The sequence below is a fragment of the Bos mutus genome, chromosome 9 (genome assembly GCF_027580195.1).
Source record: "Bos mutus isolate GX-2022 chromosome 9, NWIPB_WYAK_1.1, whole genome shotgun sequence".
NCBI classification, from domain to species: Eukaryota; Metazoa; Chordata; class Mammalia; order Artiodactyla; family Bovidae; genus Bos; species Bos mutus.
In genome coordinates, this window is record NC_091625.1 from 29476148 (window position 1) to 29496243 (window position 20096).

The following is a 20096-nucleotide window of genomic DNA, read 5'->3' on the forward strand; positions in this document are numbered from 1 at the left end:
TCTTGTGTTCAATGGACGGCCCACCCCCACCTTCCCATCACTGGAAAAGGCAAAGGGAGTAAGGGGAGGACATCTCTTCAAGGAAAAACCCAGGAAGCACATTGTCTTTCTGCTCTAAAAGCCAGAATCAAATCACATAACCACAACTAGTCTCAAGGAAAGCTAGAAAAATGTACTCTTCATTTTGAATGGCCATGTAAGAGTTAAGATTCCATTGCCATGGATGAGGAGAATGTGTACTGGGGATCAACCCACTCTCTCACAGTCCACCCTTTTGCCGAGGCATACATCTGTGGTACTCTTCTCACACAGAGGGCACATTCACGCCCTCTCCAGATCTCATTCAAGCATCTGACAACCTGCTAAAATAAGAGACAAGTTATGTGCCCCTCTATACTAAATTTACAGTGGTGGAATAGACTAGGATAACTGTCTTAAAATCTCTAATTTTAAATGAGGAAAAATAGGAAATCCTGAACAGTTATCTATCCATAGAGATTATCAAGGACTGTTGGTAAGAATCATGAAAATTATATGCCTTAGATTAAGCTCCTTATATAGACAGTCTACCGCCCTAATTTGTCTCTCTGTGAGGAGCCCGTGACTTTGCCCACTGGGAAGTTAATTTCTAGTCTAGTGTCCGCTGTGGTCATTTCTGAAGTATGTTTGAGGGCTCCCCTCCTTTTTTCAGTTTGATTTCTTCTGGTTCAGAATGATCTGATTTTAGTTTGACTCATAATATCTTTGTAAACTTAATTTGTACATTCTTTGAAAATATAAAGTCCTCAAAAGGTTAGTAAGTTTCCAATGTTTTTGATCCTCCTCAATTTCATTTGGGAGTAACCACAACCAAAGTTCTGGACGTAATTTTAAAATCTGAAATCACTGCTGTTTTTTTGACTTACTGGTGTCTGTATTCTACTATCTTACCCCACTTTCTCAACACAATGGATACTCCTAGAGGATTTTGGAACATTTACCTTGGCTAAAAAAGCAAAGCACTTAATCTGACCTTTACTACTTGTCTGTTCTCAATATCTAGCTGATACTGTGAGGCCCCAAATCACCAGCAGACATATTTCCCACCCATGAGGTTGACAGTCTTGAGGACATATTGAGGAAGGCATTGTATAGAAAGTGATACTTTGAAAGGTAAACAGAATTTAGATGAAGATACAAACGAAAAGTGCTTCAGTCAGAGGAAACTATAGGAAAGGCTGTGAAGGCAAGATAAATGTGGTGAAAGAAAAGAAACATTGGCAAACAGACTAAGATTGGGACTTTCTGCTACTGAAAATGTAGCAGAAGCCAGATGATGGAAAATTTATATACTACATTAATAAGGGCCATTTCATACTTTGAATAGTGAGTGGTGTGGCAGTTTAGTTGCTAAGTCATGTCCGAATCTTGCAACCCTAGGGGCTGAAGCCCTCCAGGCTCTTCCGTCCATGGGATTTCCCAGGCAAGAATACTGGAGTGGGTTGCCATTTCCTTCTCCAGGAGACCTTCCCGACTCAGGGATTGAACCTGTGTCTCCTGCATTGCAGGAGAGTTCTTTACTGCTAAGCCACCAGAGAAGCCCATGCTTTGAAAAGGGTGGTAGCTAAATAGATTTTTGACAGTCCCTTCTAATCACAGTGTGCAGGATGGATTTAAAAAAAAAAAAAAGCTTGAGACAGCACCACCATTTAGAAGGTTATTATAGTAATCCAGAGAAGAGGTGCTGAGAGAATGATAAAACGCCAAGAAATTTTTAATAAATTAAGTCTGTAAGACTTGGTGGTTGTTTGGTTGTAACAATGTGAGAGAAAGGGAGAAGGCAAAGTCCAGGAATAGCAGAGGGAGACTGATTCTATTCAGAGGCATTAAGATGGAAGAGTCATGAATTCCAGGGGTAAATATTCAGAGGCGGTAAATACAAGATACTTTTTTCTCAGGAGATAATCATATTAGAGAAATTTATTGAGAAGCTTTCAGTAAACAGACAACAGTTAAAATTTTGAAGCCAGAAAGATATCTCTAGGATAGAGTATATGCTGTAAGAAGGAAATCTGAAGATCATCAAAATCTTAGAGGAAAGCAGAAAAAGAGAAGCCTTTCAAGAAACCAGGAAGGAAAGTCAGAGAAGTAATAAGAAGAGAATCAAAGGAGTGGTGTAAAGGAATTGCTCCTGGGAGTGGGGAAAAAGGCCAGATTGCAGTAGGTTGAAGAGTAAATGGGGGAAAAGATGAAAGAGTAGGAAAATGCTGCTATGACATTTACAGTGGGAGAATAGAATGGGAAACAGGCTCAAGCTAGAACTTCTTTTAAGGATAGGAGAGGTTTATCTCTAATATAAACCAAAGACAATGAGGGTGGGGGAGAAGTGGGGGAAATGGATGCATGAGGTCCCATTCCAAGAAGGGAGGAAATCATGAGCATGGTGGAGAACTTAGCCTTGATCCTGAGGGAGGGCTCGTCCTGGATTGGAAGATGTGCATGTACATCAGTGTATCAGAATTGGGGAAGAGAAAGTTGACAGATGCTACACTTAGGGGTTCCAGCCAGTCCATCCTAAAGGAAATCAGTTCTGAATATTCACTGGAAGGACTGATGTTGAAGCTGAAACTCCAATACTTTGGCCACCTGATGTAAAGCACTGACTCATTTGAAAAGACCCTGATGCTGGGAAAGATTGAAGGCAGGAGGAGAAGGGGACGGCAGACAATGAGATGGTTGGATGGCATCACCGATTAAATGGACATGAGTTTGAGTAAACTCTGGGAGTTTGTGATAGACAGGGAAGCCTGGCATGCTGCAGTCCATGGGGTCGCAAAGAGTCGGACATGACTGAGCAACTGAACTGAACTGATACTTAGTTAACTTGATTTTGCAGATAAGTGTAAAGGAGTTGTGAGTGAGCGCGCTTTGGAATCTACTACTCTCTTCACATTCTCTGCACTTAATACAAGATTTAGATCAAGCCCAGAGAAATGGGGATTAGATGTCCTGGGAGAACAAAACAAAAACTGAAGTTGATCTCAGCAGTCCCTGCTGTGGGGGTTAGAGTGTGGTCATATCCTTAGGAGGTGCTGTCTATTCCCTTGGCGTCTGCCTTTACCTCCTTCTCTTACAGAGTGGAGGTTTTGGAATTCCCATTCAACCCACTATCGGTCCAAAATATTCAGCTGGAGCAACCTGGACATAATTATTTTTGAAAATTGGGCTTTAAGGATCAATAGGATTTGACTAAATTTGTGCTAATTTTTAAATGTATAACACTTCTTTGATAGTTGATCAAACATCCTGCACATTTGAACTGTTACTCCTAACCATTGTGTGATGTCTATTTTTTCATACTACATTTATCTGAGCTTAGTCAAATATAAGGTACCATTTGAAAACCAAAAAGAAAAAAAAAGAGAGAGAGAATGAGAAAGAAAGAGAAGAGACCGAAAATTACCATATGAGCTGAACTTACAGAATCAAAAATAACGTCATCTGGTAAAGAAATGCTTTCTGAGTAACTCTCCACAATTGCTGGTGTGGGTTAGAGTTTGAGTTTATGCCAAGGCTTTTCGGAACCCATACCTAAATAGTCTCTTCTTCCTCATTCTTCTTTTAAAGCTACTTCATAACCTGAGTCTTCTGAGATCTATAATGAGAGGGAGAAAATATCAAATTTTAGGAGATTCTGCCACACAGGCACTTTGTGAAAATAAATGCTGCAGAATTGCACTTCTTGTTAGAAGCACCTACAGCTATTTCTGTGGCCTGGATTTTGACTAAGGCTACAGTGCTGTGTGACTGTCATACAGACACCTAAAGAAAGTACAGCAATTACACCTTAAATATAGTGGCCTGCCTGCTTATCTGTTGCCCATTTAAATGATATTCATTCTTGATTTTATTCCTCCCTTCAAGAAAATTACACAAAATACTCTCAACAAATGCAGTCTTTAGAAAATTTATAAAGTATGTTATGGTTCTCTTTTATCAGTGTCTTCATTTTAATCTTTTCTAATTCTGATCAGAATATAATATCAACTCAAACTTCAGATCAACACCAATCTAGTTTCTTCATTCTCACATTTAATCTTTGTTCTCTTCGCTGAGGGATAATTTCTGCTCTACATAAGGCAGGTTGAGTACATTGCCACATAAATAAGTACTCTCCCTCCTCACACATGCACACTCCCACACACACACACACACACACACACACACACACACACACACACACAGGATTTCTACAGGAGGAAGAGAAAAACTGAAACAAACAAACTGTGACAAATTTCCCAAACTGGGCCAAAAATAGCCCTTCTGCACGAAAACCATCAATTCAATGCAAAAAAAAAAAAAAACCTTACCATCTGGTTACTGTCAGGTCAACAAGGGCATGAAAGAAGACTCTGTTTTTATACTTGGATTTATTTTTCTTTCACCAAACATGCTGGGTTTCTTCCACTGCATGTATTGTGTCTAGAAAGGGCATATTTGGTCTTCCACATTGAGATAGTCTTAGCAGAACTCTGTCGAAGCGCTAGCATTATTTTGTACTTGTCTCTCTCAAATGCGATAAGCTACACTCACTCTTTTAATGATAGAGTCTCAAATTCTGATGAAATAGCCTTTCTTACTGTTTTATGCAGACTTAGGCCATAATAACTCTACCTCACTTTAGCACAGGTTCCTGCACAGAACTCTGGTACCAGGAAAACAGCGAAACCAGAAAGGAGCAAGGCCCTGAATAGCACCCGGGAATTGTCCCCAGTGGCCTTGTTTGAAGATGCTCATGATGTGAGCCCTGGTCTGCACTGCCGGGTTTCCCAGCGTCCAGAGTGTGAAGGCTGCACTGAGAGCTTTCCTCACACACAGGCCCCGCACAGCTGCTTTTATTTCTCTAATAATGAAAAGAGCAGAAACACATCTGTTTTCAAGCTCTGCTGTTGACAGTTCACCAAAAAATGTGCATTCAACAGTTTTTATCCAAATAGAGACATGTTGGGTCCAAAACACAGAGAGGTTATACGACATTTTAGTTTTAAGTTTGTGCAAGAAATTCAAGTTTTACATTTTTATGTCATGCCTAGAACAAATTTCTCTTCAAATTCTGACAATATTCTTAGTGAGGCTCCAGGCCATTTGCTGGAGTGTCACTGCAGTCTGTTGAAGCTTGTTTCTACTTTTTATAAAGTATATTTTGAGATAGTTATTTGACTAAATTGAATTGTGCAATTCAAAGCAAGGAATGGTCAAGAGTACAAATGCATGTATAATGGGCTTATGATGTAATAGAAATATGTGAGCATAGACCATTGCTTCTTTTTGTGATCTGATCATTCTTTAGATTCTCTTCCCCTAAAAAACCCAGCCTGAAAATAAAAAAAAAAAGTCATTTCTCTTTGATAAAAACTTGTGTATAAAAAATGTTCAGTTTAACAGATTAATATTTTTCACAGTTTGGGATGACAAAACATGTGGAGTGATTTTACCGCTCATGAAGCAGAGAAGGGGAGAGGGGGGATAAGATATATAGCATGTGAAATTGCATATCCCTCAAAGGGAAGACGTTTTCCAACATGTCTTTTCAGGATGCCCTGTGTAAATGAGTGGCGAGTGAGTAGCTGTGATCAATGGAGAAGGATTTGGGAGGAGAACAAAGAAAGGGAAGATTGTTGGCTTTCATCTTAGAGTTCATTTCAACCACATCAAATAGATATTTAAAATATATTACTATATGCTATTAAATAATAATAATAATTATGTCATTATTTTTAATATTTTAGATTATTAGAAACCAAAATATTTTAAACACACGCCTAGGTTTTCTACCTATGCTATTAAAATTCAGTTTCAGAACCAAGTCTTCTGAGTAACCTCTTTTTGTTATTAATTTGAGAGTGTTCCAATAGCAACAGTTAATTGACTATCAGGATGAAGAAGAAATACAGCCTTTTATTTCAGAAGGAAAAACTGAAGAACTTAAGAGGAATCTCACAATTATCCATACTTGTCTCAAAAGTTTATACTGAGGAAGAACCTGTGTGTACCTAAATGAATAATTGAAAAGAGTCAAGTTGCTTTTCTAACACATGAACAAATAACATATTTTCAAGGCATTACTTTGAAGTAAAGGTCTCGAACCTTAGCTGCCAGAAGAGCCAATTAGTACAGAAACACCTAGTACTCTTATAGCTGAAGTATGCAGAATTATTCAACCAAGTTTCAGGTTAGTAATTTTTAGAAGATTTGTTTCACAAGAAGTAGAAAAAGTTTCACCTGTTGGCAGAGGCTTTGGTCTATGTCTATACTCCTTTTATCAACTCAGCCACAACCTGTGATCATCGTGAATTTCCAAACCCACATGTACTGTCTTGAACACATTGAGACTCAGCTTCAGATCTGGTGCCTATTCTTTGGATGGGCATTTATTAGCTAATGAACCAACACTGAGTAGTCATGGTCCCTTTATAATTGCTTGTTTGAAAAAAAAAATTAAAAAGCTAAATCATTGTGAAAATGTTTGCTACATATTTACATAATGTGCTCTACACTGTATAGAATGCACCCTGTTCTCCAAGTGTTTGCAATCTAAATTAAAAAGAAAAAAGTCAATCCACAAAGTTAAAATTAAAAAGTAGAGAAAGAAGTAATAAGGACCAAATTCTCCAGCTCTAAAGTAGGTGTGAGTGAGAGACCAACAGTTAAAATTTTTTTGTTCTTGATCTTAGAAAAATAGGCATTTTCCAGGAAAGGGAAAAACTAGAAATGGGGGAAGAAAATGGTAAGCAATAGTCCCTTTCGGTTTTTAAATTTCCTGGCTTGCTTCTTCCTGACCTATTTATTTTTAAGTATTCTTCATTGGACAGAATGCTGTTCTCTGTTGCTTCTTTCTGTAGTTTTGCTCAGACCAAGGCTCCAAAACTGTGTTCTGCTAAACATTGTTATCTGTGATGATTCATCATTTTCAGAGAGAAAAGGTTCTGTTAGAAAGGATTCTGCACTAAGAAACAAGGGACCTGATTGCTAATCCTAACTCCTGCTTCAGTGGGGAATTCATTTAGCCAAGTTCACTAAACTGCTCCATGACTCAACTCAACTCATTGATAAAATGAGCAAAACAAGATTTGTGTCATCTTACAGAAATGCTGAAAATTGAGAGCATTTTGCACATTACATGTGTTCTATATTATTATTGTTAGTAAACCTGCCAAAAGTTAATTCTAAATTTAAAACGAAAAAGCACAAATGAATTTTTCATTTACTCAGTCATAGGGAATCTTGAAGCACAATTAAAAGATGTCAAAGTGGCCCTAGGGACTAAGTGGTAAAACAAACCAGCTTTGCCAAATACTGGGAGTTACAAAAACTTTACCCTGCCCCCAGGCATACTGGTCTTCTTCCAGTTCTCACGCAGAGCTTTTGTCTAATCAATGAATTGGCTGATTTATGTACAGGTCTAGGGGAAAGAGTTGTGAGTAGCTATTTTATGGTTCTTACTTCTGTGTCCAGCCATATCTCATGGCGTTTTCCCCTCCCTCACTGTGCTCCAGCCATCATAGGTTCCTGTTGATATCAAGCCTTTGCTGTGGTGTCAGTAGCCCTTTGGACTAATCACTCTGGCCCTGGATCTTCATCTGGCCAATCATTGTTATGCCTCAGATCTCTGCTCAAACATTACCTTAACAAGAAGCCTTTCACAACCATGCTATCTACATATAAATATGCTCACCCTTTATTCCCTATCACATCACTCTCATGGCATGACCACCTTTATCTCATCATTTGTCTAGTATATAATCAAAGGAAAAAAGAATGATCCTTTGGTCCTCTTTCCCTCACTCCTGTGCCTAATCATCAACTAGTCACTAGTAAACTAGTCTCCAAAATCCACTCAGTAAATATTCATTCATCTCCATCTCTAAGGTTTTTTCTCTTTATTTACTAACATCATTGCTTTAGACTACACCAATACCCTCTATTTGGAGGACCCGCTTCCACATCGATCCCACATATTCAATTTTTTATAGTAATCAGAATAATCTTTTTAAAAAAAAAAAAACTTAAATCAGGAACCTCCCTGGTGGTCCAGTGGCTATGACTCGGTGCTCCCACTGCAGGGACCCTGAGTTTGACCCCTGCTCAGGGAACCAGGTCTCACGTGCCATGATTAAGAGTGCACACGTGCAGCTAAACGTCTCTTGTACCAAATGAAAATCAAAGATCCCGTGTTCCGCAACAAAGACCAGGCACAGTCAAATAAATCAATATTCATAAATATTAAAACACAAAAAACTGAAGTCAGACTCTTCATGCACCTGTTTGAAAGCCTCTGATACTTTCTCTATCACTTGGAGATCCTAACTCCTTACCATGGCCTGCACGTCCTGCCCGCTTCTCTAACCTCACCATCTACCGTCCCTCCTCAGCCATACTTCTGGCCTCCTTCCTGTTTCATCAGGGCATTCACTTGTTGCCTGTGCTTTAGCACATGTCTCTCTGACCTTCACATGACTGGTTTGTTCTCACTACTCAAGTTTTATCTCAAATACCACCTTCTAGATAGACCCCTCCTTGACTGTCCTCCACTCTTCATCACATTTCATCACATTACTGTGTGTTATTTTCTCCATAGCATCTGTCACTATCTGAAATAATACCACTCTTTCATTTGCTCATTTACAAGTTTTCCATCTCTCCTACTCACATGTTAGATCTTTGACAGCAGGGACATTTTTTTGTTTTACCGTGATTTCCTTAGTATTTGAAATAAGATATATCCAGATAGTAGATGCCTAATTCAAATATTAATTCAATAAATTAATAAGTGGTTTATTGCTTGTCTTACAAATAAATGCAACTTCCTTGACAGAAGGAACTTGCTTATCACATATATTGCTATAGGCTTATTATCCAACTCAGTGCTTGATGAGTACTCATTAGTATTTTGGAGGGCTATTTGTTGAATGAAAGATAAATAAATGACTGAATCTGAAGAAGATAATAAATGTAAGCATTTCTAGTCTATAGTTCACAATCTATTTGTAATGGACATGTGGCAGCAGAAGTTAGAAATGCTAATATCTTTTAGTAGCCTATACAAAGGGCAGGTAGCCAAGGATTTCCTTTGAAAGATGTGATTGGGTCAATAAGTATAAATTCTCATTTAAGACCAAAGCACCCAATCTCTTAACTGCTATGACCATTGCCTATTGATGACTCACAAATAAGTCCCTCCCTAGGAATTGCCTCCCCCAACCTCAAAGAGCTATCTCACCCAGAGTGATGGTGTTCATATCCAGTGATGCTAGATACTGGAGTGTGTGCATGCATGTGCTTAGTCATGTCCGACCCTTTGAGGACCCACCAGGCTCCTCAGTCCATGGAATTTTCCAGACAAGAATACTGGAGTGGGTTGCCATTTCCTTCTCCAGGGGATCTTCTGGACTCAGGGATCGAACCCGTGTCTCTTGCGTCTCCTGTGCATAAGGGCACAGATACCTTTCCTTTGTCTGAGAACCTCTGTAGAAACTGCCTCACATATTAAGTATCCCTCTTCCTAGTCTTTCTCCCCTCTTTCCTTTAGAGGTATTGTTTCTGCCCTTAAATTTTACCAGAGCCTATTCCCTAGGATACTCATCTAAGAGAGCTAGCTTTAGGAATTAGTTCTAAAATAGGATTTTGGAGTTGAATCAACCTTTATCCTGCAGCCATGAGGACCTATTACTGATACTAGGTGGAGTTCAGAGAGCCTCTGGCATACTGCCACTGTGCAGTTGGAATGGGATACAAGTGGAAGGAAATATGCTGATAATAGAAATACCCCCAGGTGTTTGAGAGGGTCAGGAGGAGTCGCAATTATAAAAATATAGAATCAGAGAGTTATAGCCAGAAGCTACTGAGACATTAGAGAAAGAAAATAAAATGTCTTGGGCAATTAATTACCAAGTCAAATGAAATATGAAAGCCAGAGACCTTGGCAGCATACACAGCATACATATTTCTGTAGCCAAAAGCACAAAAAGCTGAGGACCAGACCCAGGTTTGCCCTACACTAGGGTGTTGCAGTGAAGGATGAGTTTTCAATCCTCTCCTGCAGGCAGGGACCTGGCTGGGAAGAAGTGGGACTCTGAAAGCTTACAATGGAAATATCAGGCTCAATGTACCTGAAGGAGAACACTGCAGTGAATGCATTGGTGCACTGCCCATGCCCCATTAAGGGCCCATGCTCTCATTACCACAGTTGCTGGTGGTGTAGCCCATTGCCAGCTCTCAACAGAGTCCTCTCAGAGACCTCTCCTTGTTGGAAGAAGCAGCCTCTGCAAGGTTATGCCTGTTTCCAAGAAAAACCTGTGTCTAATGACTAGTCGACATAGGGTTACAAAGACCTAGCCCTCTTGTCTCAATTTGGAACATCTCTGAAGTGCAATGCCACTTCCAAGACTCTTTGAGGGGATTTACTGAGGCCACTGCTGCTATTGCACTGCTGTTCTTCAGCTTTTCTCTGCCCAGTCCTACCTCTCTTACCTTTCAAAGTGCTGTTACAAAGAGGACTCATCAATTAGACTGCTCTAGTGGCCCAGTGGCTAAGATTTTGCACTCCCAATGGAGAGGGGCTCAGTTCAATCCCTGGTCAAGGAATTACATCCCACATGCCACAACTAAAGATCCCACATGCCACAATGAAGATTGAAGATCTTGAGTGCCACAGCTAAGACCTACCACAGCCAAATAGATAATAAATAAAAATAAATATTTAAAAAAAGAAGACTCAACCAATAGACCACCTCAGATCAATTTTCATCTTAGATTCTGTTTTTTTAAATAACTTGCCCTCTGCAGTTATTAAACTAGGATTAATTTCTGACAGAAGGCTTCCTTGGTGGCTCAGTGGTAAAGAATCCACCTGCTAATGCTCTGGGAGTTGGTGATGGACAGGGAAGCCTGGTGTGTTTCAGTCCATGGGGTTGCAAAGAGTCTAATATGACTGAGTGTCTGAACTGAACTGCTAATGCAAGAGACACGAGTTTGACCCCTGGGTTGGGAACATCTCCTGGAGAAGGAAATGGCAGCTCATTCCAGTATTCTTGCCTGGAAAATCCCATGGACAGAGATGCCTTGTGGGCTACAGTCCTTGAGATCATAAAGTGTTGGACATGACTTAGCAACTAAACAACAATAATATGCATTGTCACAGTTTGTTAAGAGTAACAGAAGAATGGATGAGACAAAATTATTTGGGGAAAAGACAGAACCATAAAGGTTTTGGGCAAATCAGTGTTCAGTAAGATGGGCTCTGAATAGGAAAATATGGGTTCAAACTGTGGCTCTTCTACTTTTGTGTGTGTGTGTGCAAATCATTTCACTTGGTCTCCTTTTATTTAAAAAAAAATCTGAATAATTTTGTTGGCAGAATAATTCTAAACAGATAGGTGAGGAGTTCTCTACAGAAAGAGAACCAGGAATGACTTTCTTGACTTAAGTTATTTTGGCCTAAGCCGTTTTGTAATCCAAGCCTGGTCACAATGGTTGCCTTTGAACAGGTCTCGGTAATAATGATCTTGTGGGGAACAAAAGAGCAAACTGTTATCAGCAAGTAAAGTAACAACAGTAGAGATAATAAACCAACTGTAAAGACTCCCAGTTCTGTTTCAATGGTAAGTGAAAGTCTGTCAGTCGTGCCCAACTCTTTAAGACTCCATGGACTACACAGTCCTTGGAATTCTCTAGGTCAGAATACTGAAGTGGGTAGCCTTTCCCTCCTCCAGGGGATCTTCCCAACCCAGGGATCGAACCCAGGTCTCCCACATTGTGGGCAGATTCTTTAACAGCTAAGCCGCAAGGGAAGCCCAAGAATACTGGAGTGGGTAGCCGATCCCTTCTCCAGCAGATCTTCCCAACCCAGGAATCAAACTGGGGTCTCCTGCATCGCAGGTGGATTCTTCACCAACTGAGCTATCAGGGAAGCCCTTGTTTCAGTGGTAAAGATAATCCCAAATCATTTTCTTGAGCTGTTTTGCAGAATGAAAGCCCTCTTGGGCACTCAACCACTCAATCAACTGGAACCTAGGGAATGATGATGTTGCCCTTTTCGAACTATCAGTGATTTCAATCAACTAAAGCTTAGACTCTGTCGACCTTTGCCCCAATCCCATGCTGAATTCTCCTCTACTCAAGCCGCTTCATGAATTGCATGTACCCTTAACTTAAAACTTCCCCAGTTTTGCAGTTCCAGGAGACATTACTTTGGAAAAGACCTTCAGTGTTCCCTTTACTTGAAGCAAATAATAAATCCTTTCTTTTCCCAATCTTTGACTTGACTGTGTCTTTTGACTCCACATCTACAAAGAGGTGAACCAGTTTTCAGGTAACATTTTCACTAGTGATTCCAAAACTACTGGAGGGCATATGCTGAGCTTTTGTGATTCTCTCTCTCTCTCTTTTTTTTTTTTTACAGATCTATGGATAAATGAGTAAATGAAAATAGTGTAGTCATTTTTTTTCTTTAATTGAAGTTTATTCCATTTTAAAAAGGTGGATACTATTCTAAGATGATGTTGTTTCTATTTCTTAGTATTCTGATACTTCTGAATAAAATGATGAAGATGGTAGATTGTAGAAGCTGGTATTTTAAAAATGCTCTTATTTAGCAAAAAAAAAAAAAAAAGTCAGCAGTCCAACATCAAATTCTTAGAACATTAAAAAAAAATAGAGTATTAAATAAGTTCCAATGTTTTTTTGGCTTATCAAAACTGAATAGTGCATATCTAAATTTATTCACATTTGAGCAGAGAATCTAATAGAAAAATATTGCCTTTCCATTTGTGTTTACTTTAGAATTGATTCATCCTTTTGGAAATATCTAGCCCATCAGGCAATTCTGTCCTAATAAATGATAGAAGCAGGTGACAACACATCAGCCCAGCAGGGGACAAAATTCCTATCCCAGGAGAGTAAGTACTTCAAATTCTCAGCTGAATTTAAGTGGCTTTGGAAATGTTTGCAAAAGTTAGAGACTCTTTCTAGTATCTTTTGGCAGCCTATTGGAAGGGCAGGTAGCCAAGAATTTTACTTTGAAAGATGTCATTGGGTCAGTAATTATGGGTGATTTTTGTTGTTAATGTTGCTTACAGTAAATATAAGCAACATTTGTTTGGAAGCAGTGAAAAACACCTCTGCCCTGTGATAAGCAATTTGCATATCTGGACATATGACAAACGCAGCCTTTCCAGGGACCTGACACTGGCTTTTCTAGGTTTTGAGAAGTGACAGAACTGTTTTCTTAGCTGCTAGGAAGCATTATACTAGGTAGATTCTTAAATAAAACACAAGGATGTAATCTGAATCCCTAGGCATGCTACACTTAGATTGGTTTACTGTTGTTGTCTGAAAATGAAAGTTTTTATAATTGTGTACATAATGTCTTTGAACTCTGAGCATCTGCTTGAAACAGCTGTTTCTGATTAAAATTAAACTGAAAAATTTCACCAGTGGAGAATCTGCTGCAGATAAAAAGGAAAAATTGTGGGTGTAATGGGAACCGTGCAAGCTCCAACTACTCACTCCAGATTAAGTTCCAGAAGTCCTTGCTCATTTTATTTGGAGAAAGAGAAGGAGTTTAATGTTAAAAGTTGGAAATCTTTGAAGATTAAGGACCTTTTAGCAGGTACAGTACTAAGACTTCAACCAGTTCAATAACAGAAAAAACATTTTTTAATCTTCCCCAGCAACAAAGATCAATATGTAGTTGACTTTAAATGTTCTTAGAAGCATTTTTTAATAGTGACAATTGTGTCTACGGAATTTATATTTCCTACTATAAATGGGAACTGTATGGTTAATTTCAAACTCATATTTTCTAGAATGGCTGGTTTTATCAATATGTGTCAACTAGGCTAGGCAACAGTACCCAGCTATTCAATCAAGGACTAATCAAGGTATTGCTGTGAAGGTATTTTGTAGATGTGGTTAGCATTGTACAGTCAACTGCCTTCAAGTGAAGGAAATTGTTTTCCGTAATGTAGATGAGCCTGTCCAATTAGACGAAAGACTTTAAAAGCAAATACTGAGATTTCTGTGAAGAAGAAATTGAAGCTAAAGACTCCAGACTCAACTCCTGGTGTTTACAGTCTGCAGGCCTATCTTACAAATTTGAATTTGCTAGCCTCTACAATAGGATTCCCAGGTGACTCAGCAATAAAGTACCTGCCTACACTGCCGGAGACCTGGGGTTCAATTCCTGGGTCAGGAAGATTCTCTGGAGAAGGAAATGGCAACCCACTCTAATATTCTTGCCTGGGAAAATCCCACAGACTGCGGAGCCTGGCAGGCTCTATAGTCCATGGAGTTGCCAAGAGTCAGACAGGACTTAGAGACTAAACAACAAACCTCCATAACAAAAGACAATACCTTGGAGCTTCTCTTGGTGACTCAGTGGTAAAGAATCTGCCTGGCAATGCAAGAGACACAGGTTTGATCCTGATTCAAGAAGATCCCACTTGCCACTAAGCAACTAAGCCTGTGTACCACAACTACCGAGCCAGCACTCTAGAGCCTGTGAGCTGCAACCACTGAGCCCAGGTCCACAACCACTGAAGCCCATGCACCCTAGAACCCGTGCTCTGCAGCAAGAGAAGCCGCCACGATGAGAAGCCCACACACTGCAACTAGAGAGCAGCCCCTGCTCGCCACAACCAGAGAAAAGCCTGAGCAGCAATGAAGACCCAGCACAGTCAAAACAAATAAATAAAGTTATATTTTAACAAGGCAATACCTTGAAATAAAGATCTTTATATGCATACATGTATATGTTGTCTACTTGTTCTGATGTTTTGGAGAACACTGATTGTTACATCTTCTGAATAGTAACAACCTTTTTATATGGATGAAAGCACCCTTAATATTTGCAAAATGATTTTCACTGCTCATCATAAACCAACAGTTACTATAAATCAAAACCCTCTCACTTATTTTCCCATCAACATGATTTTTATTTCTACATCTCAATTCCTCATTGGCAATCACACCTTCAGAAATATTATTGCATGATTAGTTATAATGAGATGTCAAATATCAAAAACAGAGGCAATTCTCTTAAATTTTCTTTCCAAAAAAAAATGATTATGCCTACCTGAAGTAGGGGGAAAGGGGGTCATCTATTAACCTCTTAAAACTATTACTTATCAATAATAAAGATATTTTTAAAACCTTCCTTCACTATCATCCTCAGCCAGTTATTTGATAATAGAAAAAAGAGGATAGAAAGGAAAGAGGGAGAGAGAGCTAGAGAGATTGAAAAAACACTTTTACACTGTTTACTAGAACAGCAATAGACTATCATCTAATTTGGGGACCTCAAACAAAGAGAAAAGTGGACATTTTACTAGCTGCCAGGGAGTAATTCTACCATCAAGAACTTACAGAAAAAAAGTAAAAGATTAAATTACAGTACCTGCTCATCTAGTTCATATCCCTGAAGTTAACGATGAGTTAACTGTGATTCCTATCATCAACTTTTTTTTTTCTTTTGGCTTCATGGTGTGGCTTGAGGGATCTTAGTTCCCTGACCAGGGATTGAACTCATGCCATTGGCAGTGAAAACACAGAGTCCTAACCACTGAACCACCAGGGAATGCCCTATCGTCATTTTATTTACAGAGCAAAATGCTATGGCACCAAACCACAAGGTCACAAGGTCACCATTTCTCTACCATATTTATCTTTAGCCTTGTATATCAATTCTGGTATTTCTCTTATACCTAAAGGAGGAGAAAGGGGCGACAGAGGATGAGTTGGTGGATGGCATCATTGACTGAATGGGCATGAGTTTAAGCAAACTCTGGGAGATGGTGAAGGATGGGGAAGCTTGGCATGCTGCAGTCCATGGGGTTGCAAAGAGTCAGACATGACTGAGCGACTGAACAACAAAAGGATTGTGCAAAAAAAAAAAAAAGAAAGAAAGAAATGGAAAGAAAAATGTTATGACTAAATAGCTTAAATGTTAGAAGACAAGTGATCATTATGCTAGGGTTATTATTATGCATGGCTCAATACTGGAAAACTTAGTAGCTTAAAATAATATAAATTGTATTATCTTAACAGTTGCTGCAGGAAAATGAGACCAGCTTAACTGGCTTGGTTACAGCTCAAGGTCTCTCATGGGTTGTGGTCAAGGTATCATCCTGGGCTACAGTTAACTGAAAGTTTGACTGGACTGGAAGATCCTTTTCCAGAATGATTTTCTCACACGAATATTGGCAGAAAGCCTTAATTCCTCATCGCAGGAACCTCTCTGTTGGGCTTCTTGAGTGTCTTTACAATGTCTGAGCTGTTTTCTCCCACAGTGCATGATTCAGAAGAGCAAGGAGAAAGTTTCTCTCTCTTTTTTTCTTTTTTCGGCCAGGCAGGAGAGGGGCATGCAGGATCTTGCTTCCCAAATTAGTGATGGAACCTGTGCCTCCTACAGTGGAAGCTTGGAGTATTAACGACTAGACCATGGGGAAGTCTCAAGGGGAAAATTTGAATGTCTTTTGTGACCTTGCCTCAAAAGTCGAGATCTGCTACTTCCACAACATCCAGTTAGTTATCTGATCTGATTGGGCCCTATTCACTACGGAAGGGTACAGCTAAGATCATGAATATCAAAACAGGAAAATACGTGGGTCTATCTTTGACACTGGCTACCACAATCATTCTTGGTGGCTTCCCTGGTGGCTCAGAGGCTAAAGCGTCTGCCTGCAATGCGGGAGACCTGGATTTGATCCCTGGGTCGGGAAGATTCCCCTAGAGTAGGAAATGGCAACCCACTCCAGTATTCTTGCCTGGAGAATCCCATGGACGGAGGAACCTGGTGGGCTACAGTCCACAGGGACACGACTGAGCGACTTCACTTTCACCACAATCATTAAATAAGAGGTACAGAAAGTACATTTTAGATCAATAAATGCATATTCATAGAGTTAAAATCTACTTATCAATTCTGAAATTATAGCATAATCAGGATCGGGCAGAATTCGTCACAGAGGGTTTTCTGAAAGTGGCAAGGAGTTTTTAGGTGGATTTTGAACTAATTTTTGGTGGGCAGAGAACATAAAGTGAGGGCAGAATCCAGTTAAATATACATGCCTATTTTAGTAGACTACTAATGGGGTTGCAAAGAGTCAGTACAAGACTGAGCGACTGAACTGAACTGAAAGGGTAAGAGTTACTCCCTAAGAGTTTATAGCAACTTTCTAACTGTGGATAAAAAACATCTCAGGAATTACTGCCTCCCATCTGAGGTATTACTACCACAAATATCTAAATGTTTCTTTAAAATACATGTTTTCTTTACATAGATATAAAAAATAAAAAGCCACTGTAATGAGTAACAAATTTAAGGAAATGTGCTTAGCTAAATGCATGTTTTCTTTTTGTGCATGTAAATGTATATTAACTACTAATATCACAAACATGCAAAATACATTTTTAAATGTTCCACTGTGCCTTTGTTTCATGTCAACTAAAATTGGTGAATAAGCTTGAGTTTAAAATCAGGTTATCAATAGTCTGCTGATGTTATCAATCTAAATTATCTACTTTGCCAGATGCTCATTAAATCATTCTGAGAAAATCATCCTGGATTGTAATTTGGCATCTCTTCTATTTGCTGTTTGTTATTGTTATTGTTCTGTCACTTAGTCCTACTCTTCATAACCCCATGAACTGGAGCACGCCAAGCTCCCCACCCTTTGCTATCTCCTGGAGTTTGCTCAAATTCATTGCCATTGAGTTGGTGATGAACCCCTTGGATTCAGAGCATGAATATGAGCTCAGACATTTAGTAACTGTATGATCTTGGTCAAGTAACTTTTCAAAGCCTCAGTTTCTTCATTTGTTAAAAAAAAGAAAGAAAGAAAAAAGTTCCTTTTCCTGTGTAATTGCACCTATCCTATATGGTTTAGTTACAAGTAAGTGAACTGTTGTGTGTGAATCACTAAGAATGGTTGTTGGCATTCAATAAATGGCAGATATAATGCACATTAAGTTATTTGGACAGGCAGCATTTGTCACTTTCTTGCTTTGCATTATGTGGGAAAAATAAGACACGTACAGTGCCTCCCCTCTGGCCTGCTCAAAAACTACCCCAGGCTATTGCCACACAAAGGTGCCTGCTTTGTGACATCATAGAAACATCCCAAGGTTACTATTAACAATCCCATTGGAGGTTTCAAGCTGGAAGCCTCTGCCCACAGCCTTCTTGTGAGAGCTGGCCACAGGAGAAGCCTCTGCCCACAGCTCCTTCTTGTGAGAGCTGCCACAGCAGTCTCCCTGGAGGTGTGGATGCATTGCCTCCCCAAATTACGTCCTCTCACGATCCGAAATTTCAGGGTGTGCAAGCCGTAAAATCAGACCAGAAGGTCCTTTAGTCAGACAACTTTGTAACCTTTTATTCCCTTTGAGCCAGCAGGTGGAATGAAAATTATTCATAAGTAAATGAGGTGTTGTTGTTCAGTCACTAAGTCGTGTCCAACTCTTTGCGACATCATGGACTGCAGCAGGCCAGACTTCCATGTTCTTCACTTTCTTCCAGAGTTTGCTCAAACTCATGTCCATTGATTTGGTGATGTCGTCCAATCATTTCATCCTCTGTTGCCCTCTTCTCTCCTGCCCTCAATCTTTCCCAGCATCAAGGTCTTTTCCAATGAATCATCTCTTTGCATCAGGTGGCCAAAGTATTGGAGTTTCAGCTTCAGCATCAGTCTTTCCAATGAATATTTAGGACTGATTTCCTTTAGGATTGACTGGTTGGATCTCCTTGCATTCCAAGAGACTGTCAAGAGTCTCCTTCAGCACCACAATTCAAAAGCATTAATTCTTCAGCTCTCAGCCTTCTTTATGGTCAAACTCTCACATCCACACATGACTACTGGAAAAACCATAGCTTTGACTATCCAGATGTTTGTTGGCAAAGTGATGTCTCTGTTTTTCAATATGCTGTCTAGATTTGTCATAACTTTCTTCCAAGAAGCAATTGTTCAGTAAACTATTTGCAAGTCAGCAAACATAAATATTCTGTTTGTTAGTTTTAGCTTTCATTACAAATTAGTCACTGGAGTTTCTTTATAAATCAGTTTCCAGTAAGTTTGTTATATGTCAATTCACAAGATTTAATTCATTGTCTCAAAGTATACTGGCGAAAATTTCCTAGGATTTGGAAAGTTGAACAACCAATCTCTGGAATGTAATCCTCACTTTGAAGCTTCTTTGGCTAAAGCACTGTCTGAGAGACCAGTGGACCTCTCAAGATAAATGCTAACAAACTGGGACAAAATTTTCCCAACTAATTTTCCCTTATACTTTGAATAAATCAAAACTATATCTAGTAAAAATCAAAATTTTAGGAGGAAGAAAACAGAAACTTCTATTTGAGAATGGAAAGAATATAAAATCCTTTACTCTTCGCACAGAAAAGGCATGATGTCATATTTTCTTTTAAATATAATTAACATATCTGAATGTTTCTATTTTTCATGGCCCATCAGGAAGAATACCACGAAAGATGATCACACAGGGTTCAATTCTTTGTTCTCTCTCTACTTATCATGTGGCAGAACACCATCACCTCCATTTTTTACATTTATTTCAGTTTCTTCAACTTAAAGAACTGGTGCTTTGGTTAGATTATCTCTAAAATTCCTTTTGGTGGAAAACTTGTTTTCCTACTGACTCCAATTGCAAATCCTTCAGAAAAATAGGATAGTGTAAATAGTTCCAGTAAAACAAAAAGGGCCAAAACAACAATAAGGTATTATTTCCAAAAGAAAAAAAACACAAAACAAACTTCTCCCATTATTGCAGAATTTAATTAGTGTGCTTAAAAACATTCCATAATTATTATTAACTCCCCTAATTTATTCCATCCACATAGAGATTACAGAAGAACAGAACAGAGCTGAATCCAGAATTCCAGTAGCTGAGATACTATAGATCAAGAGACTAAAATGTTGCTAGATTGTGAGAGACACATTGAGGGAAATAGGCCAGATAGCCTTAGTTTTTAAGGTACATTTTGCTCATCTCTATTAACAGATTTGAAACTCCAGAGTGGGTCCTAGATATTTGTACAGGAAAAA

At 39.1% G+C, this 20096-nt stretch overlaps 1 long non-coding RNA gene across 3 annotated transcripts in view; it reads right to left on the reverse strand.

Moving 5' to 3' along the window:
- The window catches only part of LOC138989207 (uncharacterized), a 161837-nt gene that overhangs the window by 1157 nt on the left and 140584 nt on the right, over positions 1-20096 (reverse strand). For 2 of the 3 annotated variants that reach the window (XR_011465461.1, XR_011465459.1), the window contains one exon: positions 3571-3634. This is a non-coding gene — a long non-coding RNA (uncharacterized lncRNA). Of the gene's footprint in view, positions 1-3460; positions 3635-20096 lie in introns of all 3 variants that reach the window. The other variant, XR_011465460.1, reaches the window with a different exon arrangement.